At 34.2% G+C, this 17,507-nt stretch overlaps 1 protein-coding gene across 1 annotated transcript in view; it reads left to right on the top strand.

Moving 5' to 3' along the window:
* LOC110998267 overlaps positions 1 to 17,507 on the top strand; it is an 82,276-nt gene that overhangs the window by 19,189 nt on the left and 45,580 nt on the right. The window contains exon 2 of the mRNA XM_022266822.2: positions 17,353 to 17,414. The gene's annotated coding sequence lies outside the window, so the exon portion shown is untranslated. The remainder of the gene's footprint in view (positions 1 to 17,352; positions 17,415 to 17,507) is intronic.

Here is a 17,507-nt window from a genome sequence, read left to right on the forward strand (position 1 = left end):
AATTTTTTTATCAAATCGGTCTAATAAAAAAAAAATTATCGACATGCTTGTTGAAAAATTTAAAACTGTTAATATCACAATAAAACAAGCCAGAGATGATGCTGATGTTCTCATCATTGACACAGCTATTGCCTTATCAGAACATCAAAAGACTGCTGTCATCATAGGAGAAGATATCGATTTGCTCGTTATTTTAATTGGACGTACTCAGTCACATCATCAGGAATTTTTTTTGAAAAAAGTTGGCAAAGGCAATGTCAAAACACAAATATATTCTACTAAAAGTTTTGACATTCAGTGGCTGTGACACGACTTCTGCGCTATTTAAAAAAGGAAAAAAAAACTGTTACTAGAGCATTGGAAAAAATTCCTGATTTAGATAAACTGGTGGAAGTATTTCAACAAGAAAACTGCCCAAAACAAACATTATTAGAAAATGGAGTGCGCATCTTGTTGGCATTATATAATGCTCCAAAATCTGAGGACAACATTGATCATTTCCGCTACACGCAATTCATCAAATTTACAAAACTAAATAAACCTGTACAACTGTCAACACTTCCACCAACAAGTGTAGCAGCTCATCAACACATAAAACGTGTCTACTACCAGATTCAAACGTGGTTAGAGAAGGACTTAGAACCTCAAGAATGGGGCTGGATGCTTGAAAATGAAATCCTGGAGCCCATACGAACGTTATTACCTCCAGCACAAGCCGAACTACTAAACGTAATATTTTGCAATTGCAAAAATGGTTGTGGTTCCCGCTGTGGATGCAGAAAATCAGGGCTATAATGTTCTTTAGCTTGCGGCCAGTGCAACGGACAAGCTTGCCTCAACGCTTCACTGTATCCAAGTAATCCCGAAGAAGAAAATACATATGATCCCGATATTCTGGAAGGTTTGGAGATGAAAATGACAGATAATGAGGATGATGACAATGAATCGAACATTTTTGAGCGACAAGAAGAAGAAGAAGACGAAGAAGAAGAAGATAATTAGCTTCCATTTCCAATTTCATTACAATTAAAATCAACAAAGATACTTTTGATATTTGAACTCACATTTTGATAAATGTATATTATGCCGTATTTAATAATAAATAAAAATATGTATAAAAATATATACTCTTACTATCATTTTAACTTAAAATAAAACTAAAATATATAATCCAGAATTAATAATAAATTATACTTAAATAGTTAAATATGAATAATTATATATAAATAATCAAGTTACTTACTTTAATTAAATATAAATAATTAATAGTTAGTACATAAACAATAGGCTTTGTTTAATAATTATAATTTCCAAGTAAATAATTGACTTTATAACGTACTGATAACCATAACTCACGCTTGACCTTGCATTAGGCCGTATATGACTGTACGATGTGCACTTCGCGCTCTACCTTCAAAACGGTTGGTCGTATGAAAAAAAAGTTTAAACAAAAGTTGTAGGGAATTTTATAGCCTACAACTTTTATAATAAATGCAAATCTCATTCAACCGATAGGAAGCCAGATATTCGCGAAAAACCGATTTTTGTGACCTTTGACCTTGAATATCTTAAGACGCGGACACGATAACGATTGTGACTTTTGAGACAACATTTAGAATGACAAAACAAAGGTTCATACCAATTTGCAGCTTATTATCTTTCATTCCGAGGTGAAAGCCCTAATATGACTGGGCTATTATTTGAATTAAATAGTTAATAAATTAAAAATAACAATTTGTCCAGGTCAACAATATATTTTTAAATTGTCAAACTTACTAGACAGACAAACAAACCCGGAGTTTTTACGATTTCATCGCGCCACGACAGCGCCATCTATTTACGTCAGGATATATACAACTTTTTACTTTGTTGCTTACTTCGAACGCGAAAACGCGACAGGGTTAAAAATCTCTGTAGACTATCTTAAGTTAGTATATATTTTTTGGGATAAGGGATACACTTCTTCAATAAAATCCCAGAGGCTCTTTTACCTTTGCCTTTTAATAAATTTAAAAAATGCATTAAAGAAAAGCTGTGTAAAAAGGCTTACTATAAAGTTAGTGATTATCTAGTTAATAAAAGGGCCTGGGAGTAGTGCTAGGCAGGCTACTTCTAATTAATTTGCGATATTTGTTTTAAAATAAGTGTTGTTTGAGATGCTATTTAAAAAGTGTAAGAGTTTCAACCCTCTGTCTTCTTTGCCGATGAGTAGGGATGTCCATTCAAATTTAATGACGTGAAATAAGTGATACCTGTATCTTATATTCTAAAGTATATTTTATTTTTATTTTGTATGCATTTCTATAGAGGTCTCTGTAATAACCTAAGTACACGTGGTGTGTTCACTGAACTGACAATTTTCCGCTTCATTGCCTTACGATATTTAAATTCCCTGGCCGCGTGTGTATAGACGCGATAAACTCTAACGCGCGAACCCAATATTTATTTATTTATTTTATTTATTCATTCACACTTCGTTGCTAGAAAGAAACACAAATAACACAATACATATAAATTACAAAGGATGAAACGGGCGGCCTTATTGCTAACAAGCGATCCACAATCTCAGATTGTTTTCAATTTTGTCAACCTCACATCAATCCGTGACAGTCGATCGATCTCCTATCAGCAATAACCAAACCCTACGAAGACAGTTTTGGCGACGGATAGAATGCAATCTCTTCGCTCTTTACACTAATATTTGATAATCAATATAAACCAAATAAAGTTAATACAACCGTACAAATAACATTAAAATATACATGTCTATGTTTTAAACATATATATTTGATTTTAATTATTTTAAAAACTGGTGTAAGTTAAAGTCTTGAGATAGGATATTGGCACAGTTGAACTGTAATTTTCATACAACGGTCTATCCACATATATCGATCCGAACTACCATCGATAGCTTGTATCGACAAATGGCTATTGCAATCCGTCGATTGGTTATTAGCACACATTTATCAATATTTGGATTAAGATGGTCTTTCAGATGTCAAAAATAGATTGAGATAGGTTTATTGGGTTTTGGCGTAAATAAATTCAATTCAATTTAGATTCAGTCTATATAGTAGGTATCAACAATAATGCCCCAGTTTAAAAAAACAATTAACAAATCTAGAATAACGCAATAAGTTTCGGTCCAGATTTCGGTTATTCAACAATGGAACAATGGATGAGCCGGTCCCAGGTTTTCGATGAACAAATAAAAGAATTAACTGTTGTATTAAGTAAGGTATAGGAGATGAATCACAAAAATAAACCATTTTCCTTCCTTCCAATAAGCAGGAAAAAAAAATAAAAAGAGGATGAGACAAGGATACAAAAGGGAGGATTCCAACCTCCCTTTTGTTCATATTGCCGCCTCATCCTTAAAATGGCTTGAGGCTTGAGCAGGCGTAAAAGCCTTAGACAATTTCATCATCGGACGTCGAGGCATCGGAAATTGCCTTGACGTCCGTCGTTCCACAACTCAGGGCACCACTGAGGTGAAACCAGTTGCCCACTGAAGTATTGAACCAATGCGACTTATTTATCAAGATGAGAGCGTGTGATGAGAAAGTGTCACTGGCAGTGTGTGATCATGGGTGGTGGAAACAACAGGTTTGTCTGCCCGTTTGCCCCTATACTATAAAAAAATAACAATCTAGATAGCGTATGAGGCAAATAAAATTACAGGGCGCTATAACCTTTTTAAGTCAGGTCCTCAGATTTCTGTGTCTTTTTCATGATCATTTGTCAATCTAATAGGCAAGTTAGATCAGCCCCCTGTGCCTGACAAACGCCACGAGTCCAAGGCAAGACATTAGTCACGATATTTTCTTCTTCTTCTTTAAGTGCCTCTCCATTACTGGTCGTTGGCCGTCAGTTTCTTGAAGCGTGTCTTGTCGTGCGCCAGATGTAGCATCACCGTTCGAGCGAATGTAAAATGGAAGAATGGAGCGAATTAAAAAGGCAATTGGTGTACAGCCGGGGATCGAACCTACGACCTCTGAGATGACATGCTGGAGCCGCTAGCCTGTACGAGGCAAGTACAATAAATTATTCAAAAGTGTGTAGATATAAATATAACCATTGTTTCAACGTTTTGAAACGAAAACGTGACCATTCTGAAAACATTCAGATGAATGGGCTTGAACAATGCAAGCTATAATTGGTAGTACGGGGGGCACTCGATATAACTGTATTCATTTATTGAAGCCATGAATCTTATTCACAATATGAATAATAATACTACAACTTTTTAGATATGTGCCAAAACTCCAACTAACATTACACTTTTAATTAACATTAGAAAAGTGTTAAATTGTTTCCGTATTTTATTCGTACTAATCAACAATCAAATATACAGTATTTACAATTTTCTTAACCTATATTAATAATAATAATGAAGCCCATTTAATTTCCAATTCTGAGAAAAAGGTAATATACAGCCTATAGAATAAATAGACATGGGGAGAAATTGGCTGTGCCAAAAATAAATTTAGAACTGTTTCGGAAAAACACCTTTTGTATGGCAATTAAAGTTTACAATAAATTACCAAAAGAATTAAAAGATCTTCCGACTAGAGTCTATAGAAAGCGACTTGCATTACTTTTGGAAAATATGTACTATTCAATAAATGATTATTTGCGTGAGACATTGTAATTCGATCATTGTTTATCGGTAATATAAGAATTGACATTGACTAATAATGTAAAATGTAAATTAAGATAAATTTGCGCGCCATTGTGGTAGAATATGCGAACGACTTATGATTGTACCACCTTAACATTTTGTACCATATTCTTGCAATAAATAAATTATTATTACTTACTATTATTATATTTTTTAGATTGTATACATTATTTTTTTTAACTTGTTATATACATCTTATGTCTTAGCTAAATTTAGTACCGTTGACCTGTACCGGGTAAAGGCCTCCTCCAGTTTTTTCCAACTGACTCTGTCCATTGCTGTCTTTCTCCATTCGCTTACTGTTACCGCTTATACTTCTATCCACCTTTTCTTGGGCCGACCTTTTCTTCTTCCCCTTGGTATTTTCCATACAGTTGTCTTTATCGTTATTCTTTGGATCCAGCTGATGCTTAGCATGTGATGGAAACACATGTCCTTTTGTGTCAATATTGTCAAATATTAAATACCACCCTTTGGAGCAAAATAAAATATTATTATTTTATTAACCTCTATCCAAAATCTCCGCCATCTTCGTTAATCCTGTTAAAATTTAATTTAGAATCGTATTAAACAGTAAATTCTAATTAAGTTCTTAATTTGATATTTTGCCTTAAATATTTTTTTTATAGCATAGGGTGGCTTAATGTGCCTACGGGGCGCAAAAAAGGGCATTTTCTAATATTTCTGGATCCCTGTGTATTACGTGTCCAAAAAACTCAGGATGTGAAAGAGTAAGTGTCGAAAACCGATTTTTTCCTGTAATCGACTAAGTACAGTACTGTAGACACTATTCAACATTATATCAGTTATGGCTGAATTCTATTTCAAAACCTAGTTATCACACAGTTATTTTTACCCAACGTAACATCGTCATAAGTCAAGTGAGGCGATGCACTCTGAATCCAACCCACTTAGGGTGAAATGACCGCTAAAGTATTCCTTCTAAGACAGTTAAGAAAATCGTCGTACCTATTGTTCAGTGAGGTGTCTTGGGTAGAGTGCCAGCCACCTTCAAAGGACAGCCACTAATACAGTCGTTTGAACCCGACCAGACAAAATATAAAAAAACTTAAAGTGCAAATATAAATAAAAACCCTTAAATCTCCTCCTTTCATCTGTAAACTGTGATCTGTCTACCTCTGTTTAAATAAGGAGAAAATACGCTTACGCGGCCCGCACAATGGATGTTGAGCTTATATTATTGTTGATAATAATAATATAAGCTTATAATAATAAACTTATTATGATAAGCTTGATGCTTATTTTATTGTTGATACGGGGTCTATGGCTCGGTCTACACTCAAATGCCTCTGCTATTCAGGGGGTTAGCTACCCCACCCACTAAAAACACCTCAGCCCTTCACACGTCCTTGAGATGGGCCCTTGGGGTTCGTCAGGCATTCTATCCAAGAGGCAGACATATCTGACTTAGAATTGTCATTCATAAGCTGAGGTTCCGGGCCAGTCCAGATTGAGACAAGGACTTCATCTATTTACCTAGTGGGACTGGGCCCAACGCTGGCTGATGCCTTCATTCCAGGACTTTTGCCCATCCGTCATCCGTTTCTGGACAAAAAATAGCCCACAGTTGTTGTTGTCCCTTAGTGTTAAGTCTCTATTATTTATGTTTACATATATAAATAGACTGCTTAATATCTACCCGCCCATCCTCTACAATCTAAAAATACAACTAAAAAACTTATGCAGTGTTAGATGTGATTCTGAGACCTAGACACTAATTGATTAATTACACACATTCATTCACTCACTCACTCATTTGCACCCACACACTCGCTCGTGCACTCAGGCGTGTTTATAACCGTTGAAAAAACAAAATAACTGATGTAATTAAATAATATATACATATATTTTAACGAATTTATAATTAAGTTTGTTATGAAAGGGCTGGGAACCCTGCCACAGGTTTTTTTACTTAAAAGGGTCCCAAATCCTACACAATGCAATGTATCTAAAATGAATAAACACATTTTATTTTATTATTTTTGCATAAATTACTTATTCATTACAATTACTTTGAAACGTTTCATACTTTACTATTAGCTATTTTATAAATCTTAGTTCATATGTGAAAAAAATAAAATTACACCTAGGAATAAAAGTGGATATAACGTGGTACCTTGTAGTACACCCTTAACCTACTAGGCTCCTTTGCTAGGCACACTAAACGCTAACACAATGTCATTATGCGAATATTTCTTGTAAATTTTAAGTCATGGACAAGTTTTTTTCTATCTAATAATATCTAATACTAGGGCCAATTTAATAATGTGCCATGTGTGTTTAGATAACTGCCATTTCTCAAAAAGTGTAGTTACTAATTGTATAATTTAAAAATACTTGTAATGTTAACTTGGTTTTAGTTCACTTCTTGCTATTTGTTTATCCTTACTAGAGTTGCATAGAAAAGATCTCTTGTTAGCGATAAGGCCACCCGGCCATCTCTAATAATTTTTGTTTCTATTTTATCTGTAATTATCTATTGCTTATTTATTGTATTTAACCTACAAAGCATGACCCACTGTCCTGTTACGCTCACTTTTCCATTACGATGAATACTCATGCGCCGCATCTATCTCTCTTCCACTCGATTGGCATAAATGTCCGAGGATTTACTGCTTCTTTGTATTCATATAAAATTTGCGATAATTCAATAAACATGCTTCAATTTTATTCATAAAACTATGCAATCATTTCATTAATCTTTACAGACATTATCATTAAATTTTAAAATATAATAAATTAATGATACTATAAATCATAATAAACCTCATTTAAATTTTAATAAAGGTATAACCTTGACTGGTGACAGATAAATTAACTGTAACACGGAAATCCTCTCAGAACTCAGACCCCTCGCGAAAGGGGACGCGTGTGATGACGTCATGCGTCGACTGCCTCATTACGATAGACGTCATTGTTATATGTTAATCGCTTTATCGGTTTAGTGGCTTTCAAAATCTGAGCTTTGCCTATGCCTGAGGTAAGCGTGTAAAGCTGGTGGCATCTGTCTCTTTCGGAAATCAATTTATTTATTAAGCTTACGAGTTTATTGTTTATACTTGTTTATATTCATTATATTGTTTATATTAAACAATATAAAGAAGTTTCCCTGTTTATTGATATTATAATTAATTGCGTGTTAGTACTCTGGGGGTAAACAAACAAAACGATTTTTTTTGTCCTTAGTTTGCATGCGGCAAATACGTTGGCAAGATGCGCAAGATTCATTACTAAGGTGTTTCCTACTAAGCTCCCGATTTCCCCAACCACACCTAATACTATTGTAAAGAGGACATTTGTCTCTGGTAATTCCATTGGTATTACATTATCTATATTGTTACGAATGTCATAGATTACAAAACTTAACAATAGATGAACTAGTTGGCTGCTCCCATTTCCTGCCCATCCTGGCGTCCTTGGCCGGATTATATTAGTATTACTCTGGCATTCTACACTAACACTTGTTGATACTGTGATCAGTCTCTTTATATACTGTATACTAGCGGATCCGACAGACGTTTTCATGCATGATAATTTACGCGATTTGTATATTAAACAAAGTATGAAAGTACCGAATTTAACGCCATCTGCCAGGCTGATTTGTGAATCTAAATAATCGAGCACCCCACCCAATTGTATAAAAATTCAATCAAATCGGTACAGTCGTTTAATAGGAGTTCAGTGTCTTACGCGTACAGTGTAATTTAATTTAATTATTTATTAATTAGATTGTTTTTATTTCTAAGCATTCCGTTGTTATTCCTATGGGGTTGAATCTGGTTTCGTTCCTAACTGTTGAGCGAACTTTGCGATTTAAAGAGTGGTGAAGAGCTACGGCCTGTTCTTCTCTTCCGTTCTACGCCGTTTATTTAAGAACTGGCAGTAAATGTAAAATTAAAAACATTCGTATTTGTTTATTTTTTGACGTTTATAAGTGTACATTGCGTTACCTATATGAATAAATGATTTTGAATTATAACATGAGGCACTTTGATCCAAATATGAACCTCTAGATTGCTTTAATATGAGATAAGTATCCTTTTGTGTGAGACTGAGCCATCACATGCCAATATTGGTTATTATAATTTCTATAAAAGTTCAAACTACCGAAAAATTTAATGAACTATTTCATTGACAACTTTTATATAATTATCTACCTTAGTAATGTAAAATACTTCCTATTATAGATAACGTATAGTCATTCAAATAACAAAGACAATACTCGTGATTCATTTGTCACTGGTATTGTGATAATTCAGGTATTTCAACGATATGCCCGACTGTACATTTCTTCATTATCTAATATTACTAGATTTTTTGATTTATTGGGTTGAAAAAAAAATCCATGGCAGGCAATGGACTTGACTGGTCCGCCATTTATACTAACTATACGTAACATTGAATAGTTGACGTAATATGAAATTGTGTTTTTTATTGTTCTTTAAATGTATATACATTTTCTATATTCAAATTTCCTTACATTCATTCAAAACAACATAATACATAAAAATATACCTGATAACTAACCTTAAAATTTAATAATTAAAATATATTTTTAAAAGGCAAGGTTAATAAATAATATACAATAATATGTAATTACAATATTCTAAACTTACATAATAATAATAAAAACATGATAAATTAAAGCACATTTAAAAAGTGGCATTTTTGATTTGGGATATGGGGCGGTGCACCTTTATCCCTGGCAGCTCTCCTGGTTGATTTGATTCTGGGGTCACCAGTACTCCACCAGGCGCCATCTGAAATCTTTCATAAGCGCCTGTGCATTTAAACCCCACGTTCTAAGAGTCTATTACTTTTTTATCTTTAAAAATCTTCGTACCAATTTTTCCGGATTATACGGTCTGTCAGTAACACGTGAACTTAACCTATTTCACCAGACGTTATGGAAATGTATTGAAACTCGTCAAAACCCACGCTAAGCGTGCGTAGGCGTTGCCGCTAATTTGAGAGGCTTTTATGGCACATTTCGAAATAATAAACCTAGATGCCTTCGTAAGTATAATGTACTTAGAGTGAAAGTTCCAAGAGTCAACTCGAAGGGGGAATACGAAATCCAAACCATATCACCTTCGTTCCACTAGCGTGTGTTCTTCGTGCGTCTTGAACCGTTGGCGTTCCGTAGAAATTGTGGAGTCTCGCTGCAACTTCTACCGCATTTACCATGTTGAGACCAGAGGTGTTCCGATTAATAGCTGCGGTTGAGTTTCATCAACGTCTAGGCAGACTATTTCCACCCATATTACCTAAACCTACGTTTCACAACTTAGTGTTTTTTAGGTCCTGGGTAGCACTAATGTGGAACCAGCTGCTCACTAAAATATTTCCGAGCAAATGCCAACTTGGGAGCCTTCCGGAATTGATAGTATACAAGGGCATTAAACTTCAGTTGAGCGTCTGATCAATCCCCTCCTTATAGAAGGGAAAAAAGAAAAAGATATTGCCGGAGTTACTTGCCAGTTCTTATCCATAAAACTGTGAAAGTATATATTGAGATGATCTCAGAAATCTTGGACTTATGATTTTAAATAGTTAACACGATAATATAGTAGTTTTGTATTAATCTTACACTTAACGAAAGTACACAGTAATGTATTACATGTTTTTTGCCTAAAACAATATTCCTTTATATTTTCATTTAACTTTAAACATACTTTTCGTATATTGGTTGATATGTTCTAGGGGCCAGAAATAGCTACAGACTATATCAGAGAATACCCATTATTATTTGTTATTACAAAAGAGCGTACCAATAAAATGCTGACTTGTGACCTGCTGGTTGAGTCCACCAGCATATCATTTACCATGTGATGAGATTCCTGGGATTGCCCCACCCTTTTATATTAAACATACCTACCCACACACAACACGACTTTTATGTTACTGATGATGGACCTCTTGTTACTGTTATGCTATGTTCTACTGTCTACCCTACACCATTATTTTTTCCAATTATTGGCGCAGCAGGGTTTTATAATGTTTATTTACGGTTCAGAAAAGGTGTATGTATGTGGTGTAGACAAATAATTTGTCAACAATACAATGACTCAAAACTTGGCCATGAAAAAGAGTCGCGGAGAGTTTCTTGCCAGTTATTCTTGCCCGCTCTTATATAACTTTCTAACTGGTAGTAAATGTTAATTTACAATTAATTTAACTTTTTTTCTAACGTTCATAAGTGTTCTTGTTTACCTATATGAATAATGTTATTTTAACTTCACTCAGTTTCCCCACTTAGAAGCTCATTTGGTCCATTGTGCGCATAGTCCAGGCTAATTAAACCTGGCTCCTTCCAGAAGCTCAGAAGTTTCCTGCGCACTTTGTAGGCTTCAAGCGAGGATCCATGGCCAGGACTACGTGGATGACATATTTGAACTGTAACAGTCTCTGCTCTGGGATGTCTATCGCTTTAAGGACAAAGAGATGTTTATTATGGAGACAGTGGCCCTTAATTGTTCCTATCATTGTTTTGAGATTAGTTCTGTTCGTTTTGTCATTAGCTAATGCACAAACAAACCATTAGACCTGGAATTTGCTATTGTTTACATGCAAACAATGCAATTAAATCAGTGGTGTCAGCACTGATTTAATTTAATTTTTCTGGGCCTTAAATTTTTGTATCTGTTTCATGATCTTTTATCTAATAGGCAAGTAGGTGATCAGCCACCTGTGCCTAACATATGCTGTTGACTTTTTGGGTCTAATGCAAGCCGGTTTCCTCGCAATGTTTACCGTACGAATGAATGTTTATTTATTTAACTTTAACACATCATATATAGTACTAAATCTGCGGTATATGTTAATAACGATTTTATCTAAAACGTATGACTATTAAACATAAATTACAATATATAAAAGTGAACAGAGGAAGAAAGACCATTTGGAATCGAACCTACGATCCCCGAAGCAATTACGCTAACTCTCCTCTCAATGTTAACTTTCTGTTTTATTCGCTAAAATATTTATTAACGGTAACCCATCATATTTCTATCCGCGCCAAGTACCGCTTAACCTTGATCAATACCAGCCCCTTAAAGTATATATAGCGGTGTAAATCTAGACTTAGGATCAAATTACAAAAGTTCGTCGACACTCGACTCGTGTGAGTAGAACTTCGTTATTGATTTAGAGTGCACACGGATGTGTCAAAGGGGCGCTACACATACGTGACTAGTAATTAATGGTGTAAATTAATGTCGTCATGTTTTGTTTTACCGGCTTGGGAATATCAGGACAGTAGTAGGAGATTCCTGGTCTCTGACCACCTATCGGGATGATGGGGTGGAATGTTTCTTGCCAGTTCTTCTTTCCCGCTCTACGCACTTGACTTGCGAACTGGTAGTAAATGTAAATTTACAATTTATATAATTTTTTTTAAACTTTTTGTATAAAGATATTTTGATTGAAATGTTTAAGGACTTTATTTCTCATTACAAAAAAAATATTTTATTTACATAAGAAACTTAATATTAATATGTATAAACGAGCAAGATACACGTCGCCATTAACCGTCTTAATTTTAGTCAACTGTGTTCACTCTAACATGCATCTTTACTGCCTTTTTGAATTTGTCAAACACACCAATATTGCCAATTTTAGATGGTAATTGATTAAATATTTGCACACCCTCATACCTAATAGATTTCTTCAAGTAATTTGTATATGGCTTCGGCAAGATAAGCAAACTCGCTTGATTAAATCTATATCTATAAAATATTAATATAATAATAATAATAAAAAGTCTTTATTCATTTTAAGTACATTTTCCAAGTGTAAGATTTTGAAACCCTTTTAAGTAAAAATACCTGTGTTAGGGTTCCCAGCTCTTTCCATAAACAAACTTAATTATTTAAAATAATGACATTATTTAACCTATTTTTTGAACCGTTTCCTTTTTATATTTATAATATGTAATTTATAACTAATGATAGGTTACGTAACTGCAGTATATAGGTTTAATACCGTCGTTTCAAAAGCCTGTGACCTAAATTCTTAAAAAAAGTCGATTTTTGTATCACAAAGGCGTTGAAAATTCAATAAAGCACTAAAATACGATGAATTTGAAATTGTAATTTGCCAATATCGTGAAAACTGGAACGTTGAAAAGTCTTTATACATATTTCGTCGTGAAAATGTAGACGAATTTAGTGTTTCATATCTTAATGATGTTTTTATGTAGCAAGCTGGCAAGTGGCTTAGCTGATGGTAATGTGATACCGCCCATGGACACTGCCAATGTTAGAGGGCTCTCGGGTGCGTTGCCGTCCTTTTAAGAATTAGTACGCTGTTTTCAATTCATCGGTGGGCAGCTGGTTCCACGCTCAGTTTAAAAATAATTCCGAAATAAAATTTAAATGACAGGCCAAAACTAACGCCTTTACCACAGACTTAGAAACAAATTGAATGAAACGTTTTAAAAAAAAAATAATTCTTTATCATCTTACCCGCTCTACGCCCTTGACTTGCGAACTGGTTGTAAATGTAAATTTATAATTAATTTAATTTGTGTTTTTTGACGTTCATAAGTGTACATGTTTACCTATATCATTTTCATATATTGTATATTTTCATTAGTGGATAAAGTTTCCAGTTCATAGACGGGTGTAAACAGATAGTGTACTTCAGAAGATTCGATCGATACTGTCTTGAGTTATTTTACCAACTACCCGTAGAATTTCGACAATATGTTTTTTAAGTGCTGGCGACGGACCTGTTGAATGGGAATATAACGAACACGAAAAAAGAGACTTGAACCGACGTCTCGCACTTAAGCCAAAAATAGATGTGTCCAAAGAGTATAGAGAAATGTCTATTTTGAGACTCTATTTCGTGTCGTCTTCGTTACATGTAGAAATATACAATTGACATGTCGGAGTAATGGCGCTGGCATCAGCCGCCATTTTCATTATTTAATAACTTAAAAGTCATATTAGTTCTATATCTAATCTACAAATTATTATTATAATTTAATTACTATGTAGATACGCACTAAAAATGTACATACTGTTTGGTGCAGTAGTTTCTATACGATTTTGATATATTCTATAAATTTAACAAAGATAAAAATGGGTTGTGATTTATAAAAATATAGAACACCCATAACTATTTGATAGTCTGTAGTAGTGTAATAGTTTTTATTACTTATGCTGAAGCAATGGTGTTAGTGCCAGCAGCCATTGTCATCATTACGTCAAAGTCAAATTAGTGTAAAACCGTTAATACGAATGGCTTATTTCGAAACGACTTTTCAATGGTTATTAAAGAATGAAAATGGGAGCTGATAACAGCACCATTTCTCCGACAGACATAATTAAATGAAAATGAGCTACCGGCCTAAACGCTTTCGAGCGATCTCTTTTAGGCAAGCGCTGAGAAAAATAAAGAAATTAGATAAGGTAAGCAAGAAGTGTAAGGACATATACTTATTTAGACAAAACAAATGTAACAAAACAATTAAAACATACACAAAAACATGAAAAAGAAAAAGTACAAATATACTTTTTTATATATATATTAGAATACATATGAAAGTTACTTCTTACGAAGTTTCCAGCCTATGTTCCCCTTTAATTATGCAGCTGGATTTTCAGATTTCTAGCTAAGCATCAAGGTCGTCATTGATGCAGCAGGCCGACCTTAAACCCGTGAACGCTGGGGTCCCACAAGGTTGTGTCCTATGCCCGACCCTGTTTCTTCTGTATATAAATGATATGTTTGTATCAATATGCTCAAACCAGTATCTAGATTGATTCATGAGGAAGGTCTAAGAAAGTGTGAGCCACGGTTGCCTGAGCTTGCTTGTTAAGAGATTATATATATCTATATAAACTTAGGTAAATATATATATATATATGTATATAAACTTAGGTAAAACTTGGGTAGTATTCAGAACTAAAATTGAGCGAGCCGGCTGTGCACCGATGAACATTCTACGTGCGGTTAAACATTCGGTCATACGATGAAAAAAAATATCGTGAGGAATTAGGCCTAAGTCCAAAAAGACAGCGTGTTTCAAGGACAGTAGGTAGATATAGAATATCTGAGGCCTAGAACTAAATGGTTGTACATGCGAGTGCATTATACGCATGAAACATTACCAGCTTATAACAGTTACTTTCATTTATCGATATAAAGATACAACTTATTCTTGCTCCAATTCCCACGTTGAGGCTATTGTGTTGCAAGGCATTGTCGAGTATATAATTCGGCCGTTACAAGGTTGCCTTTTTATATATTAAAAATATAGACCGTACATAAATATATGGTCTAATATATAATAAACATAACAAAGGCAACTTTGTAACGGCCGAATTATCAATTAATAAAAACTTTTAAATTTGTTTTGATTAACATTTTAATTATTTCTATTATTCAAATTCAAAAATAATTTATTCATGTAGGTAACTTAATGTACACTTATGAACGTCGAAAAAAATATACATCTAATTTTACATTTATTGCCAGTTTTTAAATCAAGGGCGTATAACGGAGGAGAAGAACTATAATAAACAATAAACTCTCCGCCACTCTTTTTAATCGCCAAGTTTTTTTTTAAACAACGTTTGTAAGGAGCTGCAACCATTACACCGTGTTCCATATTATGACATCTTGAGTAATAAAGAATATTAAAATAAATTGAGATGCCACTGGATATAAAAGTGTTTACATGTACTCGACATATTAATTTATAAATAGTCCATCTTCGAAGTCGGAGCTCGGAATGTTTAATATCCTGATGTTCCTCAAAATAGCATTTCCAGCGAGAGATCGATAAGGATGCTTTAGTGAGAATTGCTGACCCAGCAAACCATATTCTGCCATATAATATCGCTATATGTATAAATGGGTGAATGATTACAAATAAAAAACGAATAATTTCAAGTAGTTACAGACATGAGATTGCCTTCAAAAATGCTCAGTTATGGAACGAGGTGATTCCGATGGTATTTTGTATTCTGCCTTGATGATGGTCAGCTGAAAGTACATACATTAGTCTGATTAACTTCTTGACACCACGGGCCTAATGAGAACATTGAAAGGACAAGATCATTCGAATTAATGTTGTAGTGTTAAGACGTTAGTCTTAAGTGCTAAACAGTGGTATGTAAAAAATAGAACACACGGACAGACTAGACGTACGACGTTGTAGTTTCAGGAAATAACATAAAAATTATACAGTATGCCATCGGTGGCCTTATCTTGATCGCTTATAACGATCTCTTCCAGGCAACCCTAGTAAGGGAAAAACTAAAAACAATATGCTGAGTAAAGTGTGAGAAGTGCATAACCAAATGATATATGAAAAAATATAGAACCTTCATCTATAATTTAAAAAAATCATAATATGACAAACTAACAGTAAAAAGCCAATCACACGGATTCATGAATGGCGATGCAATAAAAAAGAAAAGGAAATACAAGAATTACACAAGTCACGATTGGTGAAGATAGAATAGATAGAAGAGATAAGAAGATGATAGGAAGATAGTCGAGCACCCTACTCCAAAATTAGGAAGACATCCTAAATGCCTATGAAGGATGAGATGATGAACATCTATTGGAGTAGCGTAATACATATATAGTTATGAGGACTGTAGAGTTTGAATTAATTTTTAAGATGAGAGGAAGTTTTGGAAATTTATTAGTCTTAAATTAGACTAGATCGTATCCAGATTGTAGTAAACGCGATACTTACGAAGTATCGCGTTTACACACTCGTCCTGCCCACTTTCCTGCTCACTACGACTGAATATAAATGTGGTATTAAACTTAAAAAAACAAATTATTTAAGGTTTTTAGGTGTACAATATTTTTTTTATGTTTAGGGTCTGTTTCACAATGTCCGGATAAGTTCCAAATAACCTATTTATTACTTATTGGTAGGATAAACTGTATTTTTGCGTTTCACGACTGTCATATAGCGCTATTTGTCAAGAAATGCGAAGTATCTTATTCGGAACTTTTATCTTTCGAATAATTTATGTGTTGCATAGCTATTTGACATTTTATCCATACATTGTGAAACAGGCCCTTAATATAATAAAAACAACATAATATGAAATGTGGGGACATCTCAAAAACCACTTCAAGTAGAAATTTCTATTATATTTAGAGGCAAATTTAACATATTATTATTAGATTGTTCTAGAACAAAAGACGTGTAAAGCTTGACGCGAACCCTTTGGAGCCCCTCATAAAAATGTATTGAAACCCAGAAAACCTGAATTTAAATACGAAATTGAAATTTGGATTTGTGTTTTGAATTTAAATACCGTTATATTTTTGCATGTAATAGGAGGCAAACGAAAAGGAGACTCACCTGTTTAGTGATACCGCCGCCCATGGACACTCAATGCCAGAGGGATCGCATGTGAGTTGCCGGTCTTTTAAGAATCGGTACGCCCTAATTCGAATTTTCACTAATTAAAGTATTACCCAAGTAATTCGACGTATGGTTAAAAGAGCTTAAACTTTGAAAACGTCAAGAAAAGAGCGTACAAATTCTTAAAAGGCCGGCAACGTACCTTGTATCTTAATCTGCCACGCTGGAGTTAATCCCGAAATCCCCTCTAGGGCTACCCACCTATAGATTTCTTTCGTGTAAATTAACGAATAATTTTCCATTCCAGGTCGTGTATTGGTCGCCGGTCACCATGGCAACCGGCGTAGTAACAAATCCATAAGTTAAGGGGTATGTATGACATTTAAAAAACAGTTAGTCTGTGCTTCGGTTTATAATGATCACCTGCATGGAGCACACCCACACAAAATCACGTACATACCG

The sequence above is a fragment of the Pieris rapae genome, chromosome 23 (assembly GCF_905147795.1).
Source record: "Pieris rapae chromosome 23, ilPieRapa1.1, whole genome shotgun sequence".
NCBI lineage: Eukaryota > Metazoa > Arthropoda > Insecta > Lepidoptera > Pieridae > Pieris > Pieris rapae.